Genomic DNA, 24174 nt, shown 5'->3' on the forward strand with positions numbered 1-24174 from the left:
ATAGTAAAAATACATATGACGACATTGAACAATGCAGGGTTAGCCTCGGATTCACGAACCTATATCATTTATATATATTAACACATATATTAACAAGTAAACAAGTATATATATTAATATTAATTACTATACTTGTTATAATAATAATTTGTATGTTATTTTAATTAATTGCAACTATTATATTAATAATTTATATGTTTCATATATTCATTAAATAAAAATATGAATTTTGATATATTATATGTATTAAATATATTTTTGTATATATATTTATATCGTTTGTTTGTTAAAATTATAATAATACTAAAATAATATTAGTAATGATAAAATAATAATAATAATAATAATAATAATAATAATAATAATAATAATAATAATAATAATAATAATCTCGATAATCCTATTAATACTAATGATAATAGTAATAATAATCAAAATTTTAATATTTAGTGTTAGTTTAATAATAATAATAATAATAATAATAATAATAATAATAATAATAATAATAATAATAATAATAATAATAATAATAATAATAATAATAATAGTAATGATGATAATAATAATAATAATAATAATAATAATGATAATAATAATAATAATAATAATAATAATAATAATAATAATAATAACAATAATAATAATAATAATAATAATAATAATAATAATAATAATAATAATAATAATAATAATAATAATAATAGTAATAGTAATCTTTACCATTTAATCTTAGTGGGCTTAACCAATGAAAGATTTAGATTTGGGCTTCAACATTTGTAATTCTTGGACTAAACTGGTGCAGCTACTTGTTGAAAAAAAATAAATCAATAACACCGCACGAGCCTAGATTCGAACTCAAGACCCCTCGTCCATCAAACACCAACCAAACCACTGATCAGCTAATTTAGTTTTGTATGAATCCGGCTGTTAATTATTTTAGTCTATAGGAGTTGCTGATTAAGAGTCCAAACTCAACGATTAATTAAGAACAATAGTGGTTGTACATTCATGGGTTTATGAGGGTTATGGTATGATTCAGAAACACAACAGCAAGATACCATTCATGATTCTTCATCATCATAATTATCATTCTTCATCTCGTTTTATCATTATCAAATCACTACATCATCATTCGTCATCAACCTCACTTTGACCTCGTTCATCATCATCAATCTTTCTATATTCATTATCATTATAAAACAGTAACAACATCATATCACAATCAAAATCTTAATATTATCCTTCTCGTTGTTTAACCTTATCATCACTCATCATCATTTTAGCTGGGTCTCGGCCCATCTGTAAATTTCATAACCCAATTTACACAAGCCCACTACTATGTATATATATATTCGTCAGCCTAATCCACCAATTCATGGCCTAAATAAAATCAACCCTAGTTTGTTTACCGAAAACGTGTATTTGGTTTTTAAGAAAAACGATTAGCAGCCCCAACAAAATAATTAAACAATTTTTCATCAAAGAGTTTCGGTTGTTTACAGAAGCTTCACTCTACCGTCTATCATGGTAAATTTCATCGTCATTGAGTTCTCACTACATAATATCTCGGTCCACCATAAAAGAAAGAATAATGCGAAAATCAATGGTGGTCCAACAAGTAATTCGATCCAAAAAAATTCGGTGGGGTTAGGGTGATTGAAGTGGAGTTTTCTTTGATATACACGTGGTTTGAAAAATAACGCAAGTTGCTGTAGTTAAATAGCTGTACATAATTTGATCACAGCCATTATCCCAACATATTTATTTAAACTTTAATACTAAATCAACAAGTGGGTGAGGGGATTTATTTATTTTAGATATGTGTCGGCATAAATGAAAAAGAAAAAGGAACGTGAGCATTCATCATCATGTTTCTTTTTATCATTACATGTACCCTTCATTATGATTCCAACTTCTATATAGGAGGTTTTTGTTCGGGTGGCGGTTGGTGACTGTTGGAACAACAAAGTAGCAGCAGCAAACAGAAGCAGGGATCGAATTATAGTAGTCAAGTGGTGTTGGATATCGATTGTAGTGTGGTTCGAAAGGAAAGACATATACAATTATTTGTCGATTTGTTTGAACAATATAGCCATGGTGCTGGGTGAAGTTTCAGTTCAAAACGGTTTTAGGTGAGTTGTTGATGAAGGAGGTGGAGGTCGATGTTAGGATAGAAACAGGAAGGAAACCAAAGAATAGGAATAGTTTGAAAATGGGTTTGGTCTTTGGTTTGGTCCATGGTTCACACGAATAGAAATACAAAACGAAAAGAAATTTGATGCAATGGCGGTTGGTTTATGGTGATCAAGGTGGTTCATGGTTTATGGATCTTTGTCTAACAACAACCTTGATGATTTTACGTGGGTTTGTTCAATGACGTTTGGTGGTTCCCGGTTGTCTTCGGTAGTCGAAAGTAGTAGCTTAAAGGAGTGCTTGTTGATGTAGTTGTGGTGGTTAAATGTGGTTCGGAGATGATGATGGATTTATGAAGAAGAAGAAGAATGCACTCAAGTTCTTGTGTTGTAAAAAAAAATAATAATGATAGATTCTCCTCCAATTACATGTATGAGTAGATATTTAATTAAAGATCATAGGATGCCGTTTGTGTGATTTCAAATCCAAAAATAGATAATACAAAAGTGGGGTTTAGAAGAATCAAACAAAAATTAAATGATCGACATAATTTTCAATCATGAGGAAAATATTGAAAGTGGACAGTGATGGCTTTTGTTTGTATTATGAATTGAGATCGAAGGGCAAATGATTTACAGACAGAAACAAAACTAAATAAAGTTAGATATAGTGATATGAACTGAATTTATTTTCTTCCTGATTTTATATATAAAATTAATAATATTAATTCTATTAATAATAACTAATAAAAATACAGAAATATTATTAATAATAATAACATAATAATAATAATGCTGTTAATAATAATTATCATAATAATAATAATAATATTTAGAATAATGATACCAATAGTTATAATAATATTTATAATGATATTTTTAATGATAACATTAATAAATTGTATTATTTTTATAATAATGATAATATATAACTATAATTTATTTAACTCACAACTAATTTATAATTTCAATCATTCTTATAATAAGCTTTATATTTAAGATTTTTATTTTGATAACCCTAAAATTATTAGAATTTTATCAATTACAATTATATTAGCAATAATAATAATATAAATAATAAAAGTAATAATAATATTATTATAACAATTATATTTTTATCTTGTATTTTACTTATTTAATTTAAGCAATTAAATCGTGTATTATTATTTCAACAATAATATATACAAATTTTTATCTCTCTCTCTCTCTCTCTATATATATATATATATATATATATATATATATATATATATATATATATATATATATATATATATATATATATATATATATATATATATATATATATATATATATATATATATATATATAGTCAAATGTTCGTGAATCGTCGAGGATGGTCGAAGGTCAGATGTATACATGAACACAGTTCAAAGTTTTTGAGACTTCATATTACAGACGTTGCTTATTGTGTCGATTATAGATTAAGATTAAAGTTTAAATTTGGTCGGAAATTCCCGGGTCATCACATCTGTTACTGTAGACTTTATCTGACACGTTTCCTTAATTTCCTTCGTAACCTCCGGGATCTTCTGTACTATACATAGATATTCTATGTAATTAGAATATCATCCGATATCTGAAAATCATTTCATATCGGGAAAAAAAAATCCTTTACCTAACCGTGCAAGATGAATTCCGCAACCAGTTCAAATTCATCGGATTCCGATAACTATTCCGATATGGATTTTCACTCGAGCTCCGAAAGCAGTGTAACCGGAATGGATCAACCGATTAGCCATCATCTATTCTGGATGAATTGGGGCTGGGTTTGTAGCCTCCTTAATCATTGGAGACAAGAAGAAGGTGATCCTTTCCACCCACCATATTGCCCTCTTGACGATGAACCTGAAGCACTTACCGGTAAACCTATTCGAGACACCATTTTCTCTCTCATTTCCAGAGTATCTTGTCACGATTATATACTATCTCATATTTTAGATCTTATTCATCCACTCGTCCGAACTGACAATCATCCCGGTGTAATAGAAGAAGTCAACGAGCTTCGCGTTCGGGTAGTGACTTTGGAGAATATGATGCAAAGATTACAAGCACCAGCGGAAACACCAGCAGCAACAGTACCACCATCACCACCACCAACAGCAACATCCGCATCCCACACCTCGACATCATAATCTGTACCTCGAGCATCAACATCGTACTTACCATAGATACCAAAGAGTACTAATAAGAATCAACGATGAAGTATTGATTCATAACTTCATTGGACAACTATTAGGCGGCGATTATGTAATCTCTAAAGTTTTAGAGATTATTTATTTTAGCTCAAACCAAAAAGCAAATGAGATTAATATAATATTAACTCATAAATCCATGATTACATCTGAAGAAAATATACATGTAAATATGTTTTCATAAAGATTGTAATTAAAAATTCTTTTGTACAAACTGTTAATGGTGAAAATATTTTAACAGGTAGGTAATACCCTAGGAATATTTAAATTTCACATTAATCAGTTACATGGTACATTCTGCGAATCTGATTCAACAGTCATTCACTATCCTACTTACAACTACCAATATACGTACCCGTTTACTGCAGAATAACCATTTTCATCCAATTTCATATTTGGATTTTGATTTACCAGAATCCAACAAGTGGCATAATGAAGAAAACATTGGACAAAAATAAAATTTGTTAGAAACAAACAAATTAACCATGAGAAAATTTTGTTAAGAATCCACGCTGACAAAATCCTAGCTAACTGTTCCTAGCTAACTGATTACATTTATCGCAGTTTATTTATCGCAATTTAATTATTGCAACTTTATTTATCGTCATTTAATTTCTGTTATTTACTTTACGAACTTTATTTATCGTCGTTTAATTTCTGTTATTTATTTTACCCACTTTAAATATCGGGACCCGTATACAAGGTTTTGACATATCATATCGACGCATCTATATCTATTATTTGGAATAACCATAGACACTCTATATGTAGTAATGATAGAGTTAGCTATACAGGGTTGAGGTTGATTCTAAAATAATATATATACTTTGAGTTGTGATCGAGTCTGAGATATGTACACGGGTCACGATATGTATTAATTAATTCGAATATTATAAACTATATATGAATTATTGAATTAGTAACTGTGGACTGCTAACTGTGGACTACCAACATTGGACAATTAAAATGAATTAAAATATTGATTATAACATATGAAACTAAACAATTCTTCAAGTTTGCCACTTGATTTCATCTTAAACCTCATTTGTATCTTGACGATTACAATTTGCGTTCAAACCTTTCATAATTCTTGAACACACCTCAATCGAGAGGATGAACCAACCGCACTTCATCTACGAAAGAAAAGATTGATGCATATAGTTATGCACCTGAAAACACTCCGAACCTGAGTAAACATTTAACATGTATATGTGCTAGCTCCTTTGGCGTTGTTATTACCGAAAATAACTTTGCAATCCATTTCTAAATTAGCCAATTTTGTCACAGCTTCAACAAATCAACTTCGACTTTCATTTGGATTAGCCTTATTATAACTTTGATATATAAGTTGCCTTTCGTCATAGTTACCAGGGACCATTTATATCTCACCACTTTAACATTAAACTTACCAGCAACTTCATTGCTCAATGGCTTAAGTCTCTCCGAAGAACCATTATATTTGTTCATTAAAACCCTATCATATACTCATCCGCTTCTTGTAACGAGAATTTTCGTACCAATTACCGGGAATCACCAATCAGTATTTTGAATCTCGTAAGCGTTACAACATCAAAAGTTATATGTATACATATAACATTTATCTCTTAGAATTATGATCTTCCATTTTGAAATTCTGAAAAGCACTCAGATTATGACCCAATACTCTAAATTTTGAAGAAGCTGAATGAAGCATCAAAAACTGTAGACAACCGTAAATGACCTTAACTGTTGAAAGTATGATGATAAATAATGGAGTGTTGGAAACGCTCAACAGAAAATATAGTACAAAAAGCGGATTATGCGAAATTATGAAGGAGACTGTGAACAAATCACAAGGACTAAACTTGTACATAAAGAATCCAGATGATTCTGTATCCGATGAAATCTTTAGAGAATATCTTGCTGCGTACTCATGTTAAATCTTGTGGAAAAATCTTTCTTCATCAACCTTCGATCTTAGAGATTCCAAAATATCATCATAAATATCTTCGATATTTCTGAGGATATTTTCATAAATATTCTTGTCCGAAATTATTTATCTCTCCGTGCTATCTATATTATATCAAAAAGGAAACTGTTTAGTTTCTATATTCTGTAAACCTTTGAGCTTAAAATTGAATGATATCTAAGTAGTATTGGGAAATGAAGCATGAGTTAATATAATATAATGACACTTGATCAACGTGATTATATTACAGTAAGTCATGCTGAGTTTTTAATGGAATATAATGATTCACAGATCATAATGTCATCATGTGCCATGTTACACGACTCCTACATTCTATCTAATCTGTAAACATATCAAGAACATATATTCTTGATAATTCTACCTTTCCTCTTGAATTCTGGTAATTTAACCAATCAAGATCTTGCTATTACAATCTCTCTCTTAGAGCATTAGATATGTTCATTTGAAACTCCGTATTTATGAATTCTAGACCATTATTCGCTTGACTTGAAGTTGGAAAGAGAAAACAAAAGTATGAAACTCCAAACTATAAAGGAAATGAAGAGGGTGGATTTGTAGAGAAATATATGACAAATCCGGAAGTCATATATGAATTTGTAGAGAAATATATGAATTCTAGACCATTATTCGCTTGACTTGAAGTTGGAAAGAGAAAACAAAAGTATGAAACTCCAAACTATAAAGGAAATGAAGAGGGTGGATTTGTAGAGAAATATTTGTAGAGAAATATATGACAAAGCAATCGAAATAGATTATCGCATTTAACCAAAGAGAATTCTAACTTCTTTATTTATCGGAGAATCAATTTTTATTACGAGGATTCCTTGAATTTCGGAAGTCAACCATATCTACTTCAAAAGTTAAGACGAACTTTTATTACCTCATCTCACTCTTTTCTGATAGTTTCACTCGTACTCTTCGAGTAATCGAATTATTTTATCCATATTACTCTATGGTAATAAAACTCTATTTATCAACTCATATTCGTCATGAAAACATTTTTATTGTTAGCCATGACCACCTCACTCAAATTTCGGGACGAAATTTCTTTAACGGGTAGGTACTGTGATGACCCGGAAATTTCTGACCAAATTTAAACTTGATCTGTATAAGATTTTTACATGATAAGCAAAGTCTATTAAATCAAGTCTCAAAAGTTTTGAACTATTTCATGAAATCATATAACCTTTGACTACCTTCGACAATTCACGAACCTTTAATCGTAAATAGAAATGTATATATATATATATATATATATATATATATATATATATATATATATATATATATATATATATATATATATATATATATATATAACTATACATGTAAATAATTATATATTATAATTTTAATATATTAATTAAATAATATGTGATTTGGTTAGTATGAAGAAAACTTAAACATGTATTTAAAACTGTTATTTAAACAGATAAAAGTAAATTGAATGTATATAAGTTGTCAATATTAACAAGCTATTAAATGTTATATTTTGAGTTATTTGTTTCAAAATATGTAATTACATGTTAAAACATAGTTATTACAACCTTTGTTAATAATAATAATAATAATAATAATAATAATAATAATAATAATAATAATAATAATAATAATAATAATAATAATAATAATAATAATAATAATAATAATAATAATAATAATAATAATAATATTAATATTAATAATAATAATAATATCAGTATTACAAATTTTATTATTATAATATATTATATATAGATATAAAAGTTGGTACATTTGATTTATTATTGTTATTATTACTGATATCATCATTATCATAACCAGTAATAAAGTTATAATATTAATTATTATGATTAATAGTAGTATTTTTATTAAACATTATTATTATTGGTGTTCTACTATTATTAATAGTTGTATTAGCATTTTTTTAATGACATATCATTGTTATTACTAATATTACTATGAACATTATCGTTAATAATCATTATTATCAGTATTCTTATTATTATTTATTTGTTATTATTATTAATAAAATTATTATTAATATTATTAGTATTATTAAATTATTCAATTAATAATTATTAATTATTAGAAGTGTTGATAATATTATCATTATTATAAATTGTATATAACTATTATTAGTATTAATATACATATATACTTAATAAAACAGATTATAATCAGATATATATACATATATTTATGCAAAAGGTAGAATGTATATAATCTAATACATATACAGATATATATATTTATATAAAGAAACCGTACACTCATGTATAAATACAGCTAAATACTTAATTAGTTCAAATCGCAATCAGACTGTTTAATTTGGTGAACTAAATTTCTTTCTGTCGAATCTGAAAGATATCTGTATCTTAAATTGTACGATTTCGTTATAAATCACAATCTGCTTTTTAAATTTTTTTGTTTCTTCTACTTGTCTCGGTGAACTTCTGTCGATACCACAATTTGTACAGAAATCGAATTGTTTCAATGTTAAGTAATTCAATCAACCTCCCCAACACCATTATCAATTATACAATATCTCAGCTTCCTAAAAATCAAAGATTAAACAGATATTTTTTTTTCTTTTCTCTGCTCGTTTACCCCTGTTCTTGGAAAATTTTATCAAATCTCGAATGCAAAATTTATTTCAAAATCTATAAATGAGAGATTGTTAGGAATCTTTTAATTAGTCTATCTGATAAACCTCAACTTCCAATTCTCCAAATCAAGAACGAATTTGAAGAGTCAAAGTTTGGTTTCAAAAGTCAACCGATTCGTTTATGAAGAAATTCGAGTTCTCTGTTGTGTTTCAAGTGCAATTGATTATTGAGATAGTTTCTAAGAAAGGTTTACCACATATTTCATGTAGAAATCTAAAGCTAAAACCTCTTGTAATTCAAAATCATGTATTAAGTTGTTCATCATGTCTTTTTGTTACAGTTTGATTTTTATTATTTTTTTCCTTTTTGCTGTTTTAAATTAATTCAATTACTCACTAAGGAACGTTTCTATTTTAATTTCCGATATGATTCGAATTTTAAAACTTGTTAAAACCGTAGTATGATCTTTGGTCGATTCTGAATTTGTGAGGAAGAAAGGGTAATCAGAAAACCAGACGGGTTAAATGAATTTAGATCGTGTATAATAACAGAAGAACAGAATAGCTCAGTTGGTTGGGTGTTGGTTCGGGTGTGCGAGAGGTCGCGGGTTCGAGTCCGGTTGTGGGCATTTTTTTTGGAAAACATTTAAGGTAGCCATTATTTACTTAAATATTATTATTATTATTATTATTATTATTATTATTATTATTATTATTATTATTATTATTATTATTATTATTATTATTATTATTATTATTATTATTGTTGTTGTCATTATGATTAAGATTATCATTACTAAATATTATCACTTAATATAAGTATTCTTATTATTAGTATTATGTTAATATTATTAATTTACACTTATTATTATTAGTATAATTATTACTACTAAATATTATTATTATTGTTACTAGTATTGTTAATTTTAGGTATTATCATTATTACTACTAATATAAGTAATATGAGAAAGAAAGATTATCATTTACAAATTTTTATGATGATTATAGTTATAAACATGATTATTATTATAATTGTTATGAAATTTGTTATAATTTTAAATTGTAGGAACTATAGATATAGGTTACAAATTTAACACGATGTTATGATAAAATTTGTTATTATTAACACTGTTATTATAATTATTATCATTATATTATTAAAGTAAAGCATCATTATATTTTAAAATTTTCAAAGTTATTACTTTTATTAAAACTATCATTAACAGTAAAATTTATATTTTTACCGTTATAATTATTAATATGATTATTATTATCATTAATGGAATTATTAACAATATCATCTTATTAGTAATATTAAGTATTACAAATATTATCATTTTTACCACTATTAATATTACTTTGACTACTATTATAAATAATATACAAATGATATATATATATATATTAAAAATATATTTAATACATATAACATAACAAAGATTAATATTTTTATATATATATTTTTTATTAACATAAAAAATGATATAACTAATACATTTATATATATATATATATATATATATATATATATATATATATATATATATATATATGTTCAATTACAACTATGAATATTAATAAATATACAAATGATTTAGGTTCGTGAATCCGAGGCCAACCCTGCATTGTTCAGTTGTTCAATATAGTCATATGTATTTTTACTACAAAATACATTTGGTGAGTTCATTTGATTCCCTTTTACTCTTTACATTTTTGGGACTGAGAATACATGCGATGTTTTTGTAACTGTTTCCTAAATATTTTTGAGATATATTTTTGAACTGAGAATTCATGAACTGCTTTATTAAATGATTGACGAAATAGACACAAATATTAAAAACTACATTCTATGATAGAATTATTTGGATTCGGAGGTTCGATTTAGTAGTTAGTAACGGTGAGATGATTTCGTCATTGCACTACGCGTTAGCTACCGTTTTAACTACCATCGGTGAGATGATTTCATCATTGCACTACGCGTTAGCTACCGATGTATTGTTTTGTATTGTATTATAGTCGACTTTGTAGTTGGTAATGGAGGGATGATTTTGCATTGCGTACGCATTAGCCCCCATTTCAGCTACCCTCGGAGGGATGATTTTGCATTGCGTACGCATTAGCCCCCGTTGTAAGAATTATATTGTATTAACTACCACAGTGAGATGATTTTGTCATTGTACTACGCATTAGCTACCGTTGGTGCGTTGTTTGAAAGGTTCCGGTTTTCTTCATATGAATGATTTTACAGCAGTGAGCAGACCTGCACAGATTGTTTTCTAATTATGAGTATCTTGTGGTCTATTATATTATTAAAAAATGATTATTTATGATAAACGAATGAACTCACCAACCTTTTGGTTGACACTTGAAAGTATGTTTATTCTCAGGTATGAAAGAAATCTTCAGCTGTGCATTTGCTCATTTTAGAGATATTACTTGGAGTCGTTCATTACATATTTCAAAAGACATTGTATTCGAGTCATTGAGTTCATCAAGATTATTATTAAGTCAATTATAGTTGGATATATTATGAAATGTATGCATGCCGTCAACTTTCGATGTAATGAAAGTTTGTCTTTTAAAAACGAATGCAATGTTTGTAAAATTGTATCATATAGAGGTCAAGTACCTCGCGATGTAATCAAATGTAATGTATTCGTCCTGATGGATTAGGACGGGTCGTTAGATGAAGAACCAATCATTCAATCGGAGGTTGTCAAGGAAGAAACCATTAAATCAGAATCCTCTAGTGATTCAGATTCAACAAATTCAATCATGGAAAATCTGGAACCCCTAAGTATGGAGGATCGAATGAGAGCTACACGCACTGGCCAAGGAAATGCCATTATTCAACCAGACGTTAATGCGCCAGATTATGAAATCAAAGTATAAATCCTACACATGGTAACTAATCAATGCCAATATAGTGGTACGCCAAAAGAAGATCCAAACAAACATCTTCGAACCTTTAATAGGATCTGTACTCTATTTAAAATCAGAGAAATTGAGGATGAATAGATCTATCTTATGTTGTTTCTCTGGACTTTAAAGGGAGAAGTCAAAGATTGGTTAGAATCGTTACCTGAAGGGGCGATTAACACATGGGATGTCTTAGTTGAAAAATTTCTTAAAAGATTCTTTCCGGCATCTAAAGCCATGAGACTTCAAGGAGAAATTGCCACGTTCGCGCAAAAGCCAAATGAAACATTATATGAGGCGTGGACAAGATTCGGAAAGTTGTTGAGAGGATGTACTCAACACGGTTTAGATACTTTTCAAATAGTGCAAATATTTTACAAAGGTGTCGACGTCGCTACACGAAAAGACATCGACACAGCAGCTGGTGGTTCTATTATGAAGAAAACCGCAACTGAAGCTCACAAGATAATTGATAATACAGCCTCCCACTCGTATGAGTGGCATCAGGAAAAAGATTCTTTTCGTTCATCTAAAGCGGCTAGTGTGACGACCCGGAAATTTCCGATCAAATTTAAACTTAATCTTTATATGAAATCGACATGATAAGCGAAGTCTATTAAACTGAATCTCAAAACTTTTGAACTGTTATTATATATTAAATTTATCCTGTGACCATTCCCGACGATTCACGAAAGACTGTGTACAAATAAACACGTAAATATATATATATATATATATATATATATATATATATATATATATATATATATATATATATATATATATATATATGAAAAAATAAATATAAAAGTATATTGAAATCAAGTCGAATTAGAAATGTAAAATAACAAGATAAATAAGTGATTATTAAGATGAATATGTATAATTAGATATATGATATTATTATGAATCTAACTGGATATATATATATAAAAGATTCCTAATAATAATTATTATAATATAACATTTATAAAATATATAACTATCAAATATTCAATAGATGTATTCATATAATACAGGATATAATTATTAATAAATGTAATTACAAGTTGTATTATTAATATATGTATAATTATAAGATAAAACATAGTTGCTATACTAAAATGGTTATTATTAAAATAAATATTAATATTGATAACAGTATTATGAATATCATTATATAATATATACATATATATAAAATTTGATACAATTAAATTGATATATTATTATGGTTACTAAAAAATAACCATTTACATTTAAAATTATTAACATTATTATTTTTATCATTAATTTTATTAGTATTTGTATTAATTCGATATTATTAATAATATCATTATTAATCTTAATATTGTTATTATTAGTAATATTTTATTATTTCTGATATTATTAATATTAGTATTTTTTTATTATTAATAAATACACTATTATTATTTATTATTATTATTAATATCAAATTTATTTAAAAAAAAATCAGGAAGAATCAAAAATCAGTTTCCATTGCTATCATACTTATTCAATTTTTGTATTTGGTCTCCAAGTTGTCTCATATCAATATCAAAAGGTACGTTTGTTGTTACCAGTCATTATCTGTTTATTATTTTTTTTCCTTCTTTTTCTTTCTGATTGAAAATTTCGTGTCCTTTATGTATGACCTTGTTATCTATCGACTTCATTAATCAATACAGACAACTAGTAATCATACAATCATTGTATATAAGTCGACTACCCCAAATTGAATTTGAAAAACAGAAATTTTGAAGAAAAACCCGTCGGTTCCCCTGTACACTCAACTTTTCACCTATAATTCGAATACGAATCAATTGTCAAAATGTAACAATGCAGTTAAGTTAGGAATCCTTCGTTTAAACTGCTTGCGAAGTTTCAAAACTCAATTTTTCATATCAAGTTTGAATTTCAGAGTCAAAGTTTTCGAGTGAAAAAGTCAAACACTTTGTTCTTGTGAAATTCGTAATCATTCGAATGTCTCAAGTTCAATTGATGGTTCCTAAAGTTTCTATAAACGATTTACAACCTATTTGTTATCGATTAGTCCGTGGCGTCTCCACTTCTGTTATTGCTCGTTGAAGAGCGTTCTGTTATATTATGTGATTATGCTCGTGGGAGAGCTTTCTGATTATTTGGGAGGCATATGGATGCATCCTTGGTTATACTCTGGATAGATTTATGTAGACGGTTGTGTAGTGTAGTGCCATACACACCTTCCGATTTAGGGTTGCACCTGGAGTCATGACCAGTGTGCGATTCTAACATGTGATATATGATTTGTGATATTTATATGGCACTGATGTTCAGCATTCTTTTATGTTCTGTCCATATTCTGTTCTGTTAGGTGTACTCGGTATAATTTCCCAACCCCTCGTTGCTTCAGCCTTATTTCATTTCTTACTCTGGTGTTGTGGTGGTAATCGATGGAGACTTATAAAATAAATGTAAAAATAATGTTATTTAATTCCTTCCGTTCTTATACTTTAAAATGTTTATTATTACTGTTTATATCTGTCAACATCAGCGCACTGAGCTATTAGCTCAGCCGCATTTTTCTTTTCCTGCGGCAGGTAATCAGGATCATATGGGATGAGTGAGAGAGCTTATGGATTGGAAGATGCCTTAGAGACTACCCTTATTAATAATTATTCAGACTTATGTTAAGATTTGGAGACTTTAAGTTTTATTAGAGATTTTAATAATTCAGTTGCTTTAGACTTTGTCGTTTAATATTGTTAGACTATTTTTGGTTTCAATAATTTAGTAATAAATAAATGTGACCTTCCATTTCCTAGTTGGAATGGGGTGTTACATCTAATGGTATCAGAGCCTAGGTTCCCTCCTGTAGTTTTGCCTTTAGGTTTGACCTGTGAGTTTTTGGTAGATCAGCAGATAGGATTCGGGTAGATCATCGGATAGGATTCTGCTTCCATATTTTGTACTCTACCGTATTTCATTTGTTTCTAATCCTTCCTAAAATTGTTTGTTCTTTTCCATTATAGATGCCTCATAAGAAAAGAAGTGTTAACAGCCGCACTACTCAAAATAACAACACGAAAAATATTGATCCGGCTATCCTAGTAGCAGTGAATCAAGCAGTGGCTGCTGCTATCGCTCAAGTTGTTCCGCAAGCTGTTGCAACTGCAATTCAAGCAAATTCTACGGGAACTAATGGTAGGGGAAGCGTTGATAACACGGGAACTGAAACGATCGCTACACTACCTACTTATTCATTGTTGGAGAAGTTTCAGAAACAGAAGCCAGAAGTATTTCGTGGCGGGAAAACGCCTTTAGATTCTGAAAATTGGATTGCGCATTTGGAGAAAATATTCGAGGTGTTAGATTGTACGGAGAACCAGAAAGTTCGTATGGCTACCTACAAGTTAGAAGGAGATGCCAACCGTTGGTGGCAATCTGTAAAATCTGCTGAAGGGGATGGTTATGTAGAGGCTTTGGCATGGCGTGATTTCCTTGAAGTGTTTTATAAACACTACTTTCCGATTGCTGATAGAGAAGCGTATAAGAGAGAATATAATAACATCAGACAGAATCCCGGTGAGCCTATAAATTGTAGTGACCCGAACTTTTCCATGTTTATATATATATTAAATGAAATTTTTATTTACATGATTAAGTGTTTCCAAAATGTTAAGCAATCAAACTTTTTAAGACTTGATTAATTGAAATAGGTTTCATATAGACAATTGACCACCCAAGTTGACCGGTGATTCACGAACGTTAAAACTTGTAAAAACTATACGATGACATATATATGGTTATATATATAGTTAACATGATTTTATTATAAGTATGTATCTCATTAGGTATTTTAACAATGAGTTATATACATAAAAATGAGAGTATTAATTTAAGAAACTCGAAAACGATATATATAATGATTATCGTTATAACAACGTCTTACTAGGTACATATGAATCATATTAAGATATTGATACACTTGGTTAATTATGTTAAATGATAATAAATATATTATTAAGTGTATTAATAATGAAATACATATGTAAAAATAAGACTACTAATTTAATGATTTCGAAACGAGACATATATGTAACGATTATCGTTGTAACGACATTTAACTGTATATATATCATACTAAGATATATTATATATCATAATATCATGATAATATAACAATTTAACATCTCATTTGTTATAATAAATAATGGGTTAACAATATTCAACAAGATCGTTAACCTAAAGGTTTCAAAACAACATTTACATGTAACGACTAACGATGACTTAACGACTCAGTTAAAATGTATATACATGTAGTGTTTTAATATGTATTCATACACTTTTGAAAGACTTCAAGATACTTATCAAAATACTTCTACTTAACAAAAATGCTTACAATTACATCCTCGTTCAGTTTCATCAACAATTCTACTCGTATGCACCCGTATTCGTACTCGTACAATACACAGCTTTTAGATGTATGTACTATTGGTATATACACTCCAATGATCAGCTCTTAGCAGCCCATGTGAGTCACCTAACACATGTGGGAACCATCATTTGGAAACTAGCATAAAATATCTCATAAAATTACAAAAATATGAGTAATCATTCATGACTTATTTACATGAAAACAAAATTACATATCCTTTATATCTAATCCATACTCCAACGACCAAAAACACTTACAAACACTTTCATTCTTCAATTTTCTTCATCTAATTGATCTCTCTCAAGTTCTATCTTCAAGTTCTAAGTGTTCTTCATAAATTCTAAAAGTTCTAGTTTCATAAAATCAAGAATACTTCCAAGATTGCAAGTTTACTTCCATGTTTTCTAAATCCATTCCAAGTAATCATCCAAGATCAAAAAACCTTTGTTACTTACAGTAGGTTATCTTTCTAATAAAATGTAATAATCATATTCAAACTTTAATTCAATTTCTATAACTATAACAATCTTATTTCGAGTAGAAATCTTACTTGAAATTGTTTTCGTGTCATGATTCTGCTTCAAGAACTTTCAAGCCATCCAAGGATCCTTTGAAGCTAGATCTATTTTTCTCATTTCTAGTAGTTTTATCCAAGGAACTTGAGGTAGTAATGATGTTCATAACATCATTCTATTCATAAATATAAAGCTATCTTATTCGAAGTTTTAAACTTGTAATCACTAGAACATAGTTTAGTTAATTCTAAACTTGTTCGCAAATAAAAGTTAATCCTTCTAACTTGACTTTTAAAATCAACTAAACACATGTTCTATATCTATATGATATGCTAACTTAATGATTTAAAACCAGAAAACAGAAAAAACACCGTAAAACCGGATTTACGCCGTCGTAGTAACACCGCGGGCTGTTTTGGGTTAGTTAATTAAAAACTATGCTAAACTTTGATTTAAAAGTTGTTATTCTGGGAAAATCATTTTTATTATGAACATGAAACTATATCCAAAAATTATGGTTAAACTCAAAGTGGAAGTATGTTTTCTAAAATGGTCATCTAGACGTCGTTCTTTCGACTGAAATGACTACCTTTACAAAAATGACTTGTAACTTATTTTTCCGACAATAAACCTATACTTTTTCTGTTTATATTCATAAAATAGAGTTCAATATGAAACCATAGCAATTTTATTCACTCAAAACGGATTTAAAATGAAGAAGTTATGGGTAAAACAAGATTGGATAATTTTTCTCATTTTAGCTTCATGAAAATTGGTAACAAATCTATTCCAACCATAACTTAATCAACTTGTATTGTATATTATGTAATCTTGAGATACCATAGACACGTATACAATGTTTCGACCTATCATGTCGACACATCTATATATATTTCGGAACAACCATAGACACTCTATATGTGAATGTTGGAGTTAGCTATACAGGGTTGAGGTTGATTCCAAAATATATATAGTTTGCGTTGTGATCAATACTGAGATACGTATACACTGAGTCGTGGATGGATTCAAGATAATATTTATCGATTTATTTCTGTACATCTAACTGTGGACAACTAGTTGTAGGTGACTAACGAGGACATCTGACTTAATAAACTTAAAACATCAAAATATATTAAAAGTGTTGTAAATATATTTTACACATACTTTGATATATATGTATATATTGTTATAGGTTCGTGAATCAACCAGTGGCCAAGTCTTACTTTCTGACGAAGTAAAAATCTGTGAAAGTGAGTTATAGTCACACTTTTAAAATCTAATATTTTTGGGATGAGAATACATGCAGGTTTTATAAATCTTTACAAAATAGACACAAGTACGTGAAACTACATTCTATGGTTGAATTATCGAAATCGAATATGCCCCTTTTTATTAAGTCTGGTAATCTAAGAATTAGGGAACAGACACCCTAATTGACGCGAACCCTAAAGATAGATCTATTGGGCCTAACAAACCCCATCCAAAGTACTGGATGCTTTAGTACTTTGAAATTTATATCATATCCGAAGGATGTCCCGGAATGATGGGGATATTCTTATATATGCATCTTGTTAATGTCGGTTACCAGGTGTTCACCATATGAATGATTTTTATCTCTATGTATGGGATGTGTATTGAAATATGAAATCTTGTGGTCTATTGTTACGATTTGATATATATAGGTTAAACCTATAACTCACCAACATTTTTGTTGACCTTTAAAGCATGTTTATTCTCAGGTGAATACTAAGAGCTTCCGCTGTTGCATACTAAAATAAGGACAAGATTTGGAGTCCATGTTTGTATGATATTGTGTAAAAACTGCATTCAAGAAACTGATTTCGATGTAACATATTTGTATTGTAAACCATTATGTAATGGTCGTGTGTAAACAGGATATTTTAGATTATCATTATTTGATAATCTACGTAAAGCTTTTTAAATCTTTATTTATGAAATAAAGGTTATGGTTTGTTTTAAAAATGAATGCAGTCTTTGAAAAACGTCTCATATAGAGGTCAAAACCTCGCAACGAAATCAATTAATATGGAACGTTTTTAATCAATAAGAATGGGACATTTCATAAATACTTTCATGGAGCGTTTTATCAGAGTGGATGGTATTGCTGGTAGCTCAGCTGGTACTGTAGAAGAGCAGGTTGAGAAATTCAAGTGGGCCCTACTTTTGAATATAGACGAGAAATTCTTAATACTAAGTTTCGCACGGTATCGGAAGTGGCCAACGCTGCTAAAAATCTAGAGTTAGAGAGGGTTGACTTTCTTGCGCATAGAGCTACCAATGACAGGAAGAGAGGTAGAGATACTGAGTACTATGGATCCAGTTCAGATCGTTATGGTAAGGTTCAGTCAGGGCATAACCGAGATAATGGTAACCGATCCCGTGGGAGCCATTCTGGGCACTCACAGAACGATACGTATCAGCACAGGGGTAATAATAATGGTCAAGGTCAATGGCAGAATCGTGGAAATAATCATGGTCAGGCTCAGGGTTCAGGTCAGAGGTCGGGTTCCACTGATAGAAACAACCCAAACTTGATTCCGCTTCCACCATGCTCAAAATGTGGGGCAAATCATCCTGGAAAACCTTGCTATAAAGAGATAGGTGCATGCTCTAGATGTGGTAAAAAAGGGCACATGATCAACGATTGTACTTCTCGTGACACTAATAAGAAGAATGGGGGAAATGATCAAGGAACTACTTATGGGAGAGTATTTACGATGACTACACGTCAGGCATCACAAGCTCAAGGTACCATTTCTGGCACTGTTACTTTAAATGGTATTAAGGCTCATGTCTTATTTGATACGTGAAATGTCCCGTTCTTATTGATTAAAAACGTTCCATATTAATTGATTTCGTTGCGAGGTTTTGACCTCTATATGAGACGTTTTTTAAAGACTGCATTCATTTTAAAACAAACCATAACCTTTATTTTGTCAATAAAGGTTTAAAAAGCTTTACGTAGATTATCAAATAATGATAAAATAAAATATCCTGTTTACACGCGACCATTACATAATGGTTTACAATACAAATATGTTACAACGAAATAAGTTTCTTGAATGCAGTTTTTACACAATATCATACAAGCATGGACTCCAAATCTCGTCCTTATTTAAGTATGCGACAGCGGAAGCTCTTAATAATCACCTGAGAATAAACATGCTTAAAACGTCAACAAAAATGTTGGTGAGTTATAGTTTAACCTATATAATATCAAATCATAATAATAGACCACAAAATTTCATATTTCAATACACATCCCATACATAGAGATAAAAATCATTCATATGGTGAACACCTGGTAACCGACATTAACAAGATGCATATTTAAGAATATCCCCATCATTCCGGGACACCCTTCGGATATGATATAAATTTCGAAGTACTAAAACATCTGGTACTTTGGATGGGGTTTGTTAGGCTCAATAGATCTATCTTTAGGATTCGCATCAATTAGGGTGTCTGTTCCCTAATTCTTAGATTACCAGACTTAATAAAAAGGGGCATATTCGATTTCGATAATTCAACCATAGAATGTAGTTTCACGTACTGGTGTCTATTTTGTAAATCATTTATAAAACCTGCATGTATTCTCATCCCAAAAATATTAGATTTTAAAACTGGGACTATAACTCACTTTCACAGATTTTTTTACTTCGTCGGGAAGTAAGACTTGGCCGCTGGTCAATTCACGAACCTATAACAAATATGTACATATATATCAAAGTATGTTTAAAATATATTTACAACACTTTTAATACATTTTGATGTTTTAAGTTCATTAAGTCAGCTGTCCTCATTAGTATCCTACAACTAGTTGTCCACAGTTAGATGTACAGAAATAAATCGATAAATATTATCTTGAATCAATCCACGACCCGGTGTATACGTATCTCAGTATTGATCACAACTCAAACTATATATATATTTTGGAATCAACCTCAACCCTGTATAGCTAACTCCAACATTCACATATAGAGTGTCTATGGTTGTTCCGCAATATATATAGATGGGTCGACATGATAGGTCGAAACATTGTATATGTGTCTATGGTATCTCAAGATTACATAATATACAATATAAGTTGATTAGGTTATGGTTGGAATATATTTATTACTAACTTTCACGTAGGTAAAATGAGTAGTTTTTATCAATCTTGTTTTACTCGCCATTTCTTCGTTTCTAATCCATTTTGAGTGATTCCAGTGGCCACGGTTTTGTATTGACCTTAACTTTATGAATCTAAACAGAAAAAGTATAAGTTTATTGTCTAAAATACAAGTTACAAGTCGTTTTTGAAAGAGGTAGTCATTTTCGTCAAAAGAACGACATCTTGATGACCATTTTGAAAAACATACTTTCACTTTGAGTTTAACCATGATTTTTTGATATAATTTCATGTTCATAATAAAAATCATTTTTCCATAAGTATAGATTTTAAATCAAAGTTCTTCTTAACTTTTAATTATCCCAACCAAAACAGCTCCCGGTTTTACTACGACGGCGTATATCCAGTTTTATGGTGTTTATCGTGTTTCCGGGTTTTAAATCATTAAGTTAGCATATCATATAGATATATAACATGTGTTTAGTTGATTTTAAAAGTGTAGTTAGAAGGATTAACTTTATTTGCGAACAAATTTAGAATTAACTAAACTATGTTCTAGTGATTACAAGTTTATAACGTTGAATAAGACAGCTTTTTATGTATGAATCGAATGATGTTATGAACATCATTACTACCTCAAGTTCCTTAGATAAACCTACTGGAAATGAGAAAAATGGATCTAGCTTTAAAGGATCCTTGGATGGCTTAAAAGTTCTTGAAGCAGAATCATGACACGAAAAACAATTTCAAGTAAGATTTCCACTCGAAATAAGATTGTTATAGTTATAGAAATTGAATTAAAGTTTGAATATGATTATTACTTTGTTTTATAAAAATAACCAACTGTAAGTAACAAAGGTTTCTTGATCTTAGATGATTACTTGGAATGAATTTAGAAAACTTGGAAGTAAACTTGCAATCTTGGAAGTATTCTTGATTTTATGAAACTAGAACTTTTGGAATTTATGAAGAACACTTAGAACTTGAAGATAGAAATTGAGAGAGATCAATTAGATGAAGAAAATTGAAGAATGAAAGTGTTTGTAGGTATTTTTGGTCGTTGGTGTATGGATTAGATATAAAGGATATGTAATTTTGTTTTCATGTAAATAAGTCATGAATGATTACTCATATTTTTGTAATTTTATGAGATATTTCATGCTAGTTTCCAAATGATGGTTCCCACATGTGTTAGGTGACTCACATGGGCTACTAAGAGCTTATCATTGGAGGGTATATACCAATAGTACATACATCTAAAAGCTGTGTATTGTACGAGTACAAATACGGGTGCATACGAGTAGAATTGTTGATGAAACTGAACGAGGATGTAATTGTAAGTATTTTTGTTAAGTAGAAGTATTTTAATAAGTGTCTTGAAGTCTTTCAAAAGTGTATGAATACATATTAAAATACTACATGTATATACATTTTAACTGAGTCGTTAAGTCATCATTAGTCGTTACATGTAAGTGTTGTTTTGAAACCTTTAGGTTAACGATCTTATTAAATGTTGTTAACCCAATGTTTATAATATCAAAAGAGATTTTAAATTATTATATTATCATGATATTATGTACGAATATCTCTTAATATGATATATATACATTAAATGTCGTTACAACAATAATCGTTACATATATGTCTCGTTTCAAAATTATTAAGTTAGTAGTCTTGTTTTTACATATGTAGTTCATTGTTAATATACTTAATGATATGGTTACTTATCATAATATCATGTTAACTATATATATAACCATATATATGTCATCATATAGTTTTTACAAGTTTTAACGTTCGTGAATCACCGGTCAACTTGTGTGGTCAATTGTCTATATGAAACCTATTTCAATTAATCAAGTCTTAACAAGTTTGATTGCTTAACATGTTGGAAACACTTAATCATGTAAAATAACAATTTCATTTAATATATATATATAAACATGGAAAAGTTCGAGTCACTACAATACGGGTGCTACTCATTCTGTTATATCGTTATCATTTTCTAAATGTGTTAATTTGTCTCCTTCTGTGTTACATTTGCCTGTTTGTATTTCTACCCCTTTTGGATATTCTGTGACTATTACTTGCATTTATATTGATTGTCCCATCTCGATTGATAATAATGTTCTCCACGCTCAACTACTTCCTTTGGAGATGCATGATTTCGACATTATTTTGGGAATGGATTGGTTGTCTCCACATCATGCTCATGTTGACTGTTATGGTAAACGAATTATATTCGGAGATGCTTCAAAACCAAAGTTTGTGTATCAAGGAACTTCACCAAATGGACTTTTAAAAGTTATTTCTGCGATGAAGGCAAGAAAACTAATTCATGGTGGTTGTGAGGGTTATCTAGCAGCTATTCATGATAGCTCAAAGAAAGAGGTTAGCATTGATGATCATCCGGTTGTCAAAGAATTCCCAGACGTATTCCCCGAGGAACTCCCTGGATTGCCGCCAGACAGGGAGGTTGAATTCACAATTGAACTTGTTCCTGGTGCGGAGCCAATCTCAAAGGCACCTTACCAAATGGCACCTTTAGAGTTGTTGGAATTGAAAGCACAGTTGCAAGAGTTGTTAGACCGTGGATTTATAAGGCCAAGTGTATCTCCATGGGGTGCTCCTGTTTTGTTTGTAAAGAAAAAGGATGGCTCTATGAGGTTGTACGTCGACTATAGAGAGCTAAATCGAGTTACTATCAGAAACAGATATCCTTTGCCTCGTATAGATGACTTGTTTGACCAACTTCAAAGGGCCAAGTATTTCTCTAAGATAGATTTGAGATCAGGTTATCATCAACTGCGAGTGAGAGCGGAAGATATTCCTAAGACAGCATTTCGTACTCGCTACGGGCATTATGAATTCTTAGTGATGCTTTTCGGATTGATGAATTCTCCAGCTGTCTTTATGGATTTAATGAATCGTGTCTTTCATGATTATCTGGATAAGCATGTTGTAGTCTTCATTGATGACATTTTGGTGTACTCGAAGGAAAAGGAGGAACATGAAGAGCACCTACGTATCGTGTTGGGTATCCTCCGAGGTAAAAAGTTATTTGCTAAATTTTCAAAATGTGAATTCTGGTTGCAACGTGTTTCTTTTCTCGGTCATGTGGTATCTGGAGATGGAATTGAAGTTGATCCTGCAAAGGTTGAGGCCATTACTAATTAGCCAAGACCTACCTCGGTTACAGAAGTACGAAGTTTCTTGGTTTTGGCAGGCTACTATCGTCGTTTTGTGGAAGGTTTTTCAACTTTAGCCTTGCCATTAACGCAATTGATCAAAAAGGGGGTGAAGTTTGA

This window comes from Rutidosis leptorrhynchoides, chromosome 6, assembly GCF_046630445.1.
Source record: "Rutidosis leptorrhynchoides isolate AG116_Rl617_1_P2 chromosome 6, CSIRO_AGI_Rlap_v1, whole genome shotgun sequence".
Taxonomy (NCBI): domain Eukaryota; kingdom Viridiplantae; phylum Streptophyta; class Magnoliopsida; order Asterales; family Asteraceae; genus Rutidosis; species Rutidosis leptorrhynchoides.